A 1,501-nucleotide genomic window follows, 5' to 3' on the forward strand; every position below is an offset into this window, starting at 1 on the left:
CACACACACACACACACACACACACACACAAACCTACATACAAACCTCATAGTATTCAGTGTAACCATACCACTACGGTATAAACTAAGTATACAATCAGTTTACACAACAATTTGTCTAATACACACACTAAAAAAGCAATAAACTACAGAACCACTTGCTGTCCCATTTCTTTGTGAAAGAAAACATTATCTTGACTTGTTAATTGTGTTTTCTTGGGGGCAAAGGTAATAATTAATTTTGCTCAGGGAAACACATGAACCAGAAACAAGAATATACAAAAAATGGTAAATAGCCTTCTTGCCTTCAGTCCCCAAATTATAAATTCTAACAATCACCTGCAAGGATGGAAGGATGCTGAGAGATGAAGAAAAAAAACTCTGATGTTTTGAGTTTTTCTACAAGGCTTATTTTATCTTGGAATATGACAAAATTTTGCTAAAATGTTGTAAAATGTACCTTTTTTTTTAACCAATTTACCATGGAAAATGGATACAAAAACTAGTACAAACAAATCTCTCTGACATAGAATCCATGAATTGGAATATTTTAATGACCTGATATATACAGTATTAAAATGTGATTTAAAATAAAGCTAATTTCTTAAAAACTTATTTTCTGTTTTTCAACGTGGTGTCTTGTGGCAGTAAAATGTCCTCCTCTAACCTTGTATTTTATCTGGTGCAGTTGGTTGGCTTGTCTCCCTCTCTTCATCCCTGGCCTTCTTCCATTGTTAGTCACCTAGCTTATTGGCTGGAGCAGCTGTGGTGTACTGGACATCATCTGAAACTACAAACGACAGGATGCAATAAGCTGGAGAATAGCAGCAATCTGAGGAAAGTTCTCCACTCACACCAGCTCCCTAACTCTCTGTCTTCTTATCCTGGGCAGAAAATAAAAAAATCAATACGGCCTTACAGGGCTTGATAAAAGTGCTGGACAGGGAGAGAAGCAACGCTGGATATAGTAAATTAAAGTGATCAAAATTTTCCAGTCGACTCAGCCCGCAGCCTACATAAACTAACAACCCTGTCTCCCCAACTGTCCGTCAACCCCCCCCCCCCCTTTCCACCCACCATCTCTATTCTCTACTTCAGGATTAGTTCAGTCTTTCTGCTTCATTGCTTTTCATTGCTTTTCTATAATTGTTATTCTTTATTTTAGATTACTTATGCAAAACTGCATAAATGTTACAACTGCTTATGGAATGTTCAAAGAGAGTGTTTGTGTTAGAAATAAAATTTAGATTCAGCCTAAACTACAGAGGAATTAGTGAGATTTACCAGATGCTCTGTGTGAAAAGCACACTGGGGTTTCAAGAGACTGAATATCTGAATATTTTGGCACTTTAAGCATATTTTGTGGGAATTATATTCTTCCTTTTCAGACATCTTCAAAAATGTCAAAATTTGCCTTTTGAGTAATATAATGTTGATCATAACTGCATTACAATAAACAATACATACACACACACACACACACACACACACACACACACACA

At 36.2% G+C, this 1,501-nt stretch overlaps 1 long non-coding RNA gene across 4 annotated transcripts in view; it reads right to left on the minus strand.

Moving 5' to 3' along the window:
- The window catches only part of LOC106527939 (uncharacterized), a 97,888-nt gene that overhangs the window by 71,528 nt on the left and 24,859 nt on the right, over positions 1-1,501 (minus strand). Inside the window, exon 3 of one of the 4 annotated variants that reach the window (XR_001311448.1) lies at positions 667-789. The exons of the other annotated variants lie outside the window; for them this stretch is intronic. This is a non-coding gene — a long non-coding RNA (uncharacterized LOC106527939). The remainder of the gene's footprint in view (positions 1-666; positions 790-1,501) is intronic. 4 annotated transcript variants of the gene reach the window in all.

Source organism: Austrofundulus limnaeus, unplaced genomic scaffold (genome assembly GCF_001266775.1).
Source record: "Austrofundulus limnaeus strain Quisiro unplaced genomic scaffold, Austrofundulus_limnaeus-1.0 Scaffold351, whole genome shotgun sequence".
In the NCBI taxonomy this organism is placed as follows: Eukaryota; Metazoa; Chordata; class Actinopteri; order Cyprinodontiformes; family Rivulidae; genus Austrofundulus; species Austrofundulus limnaeus.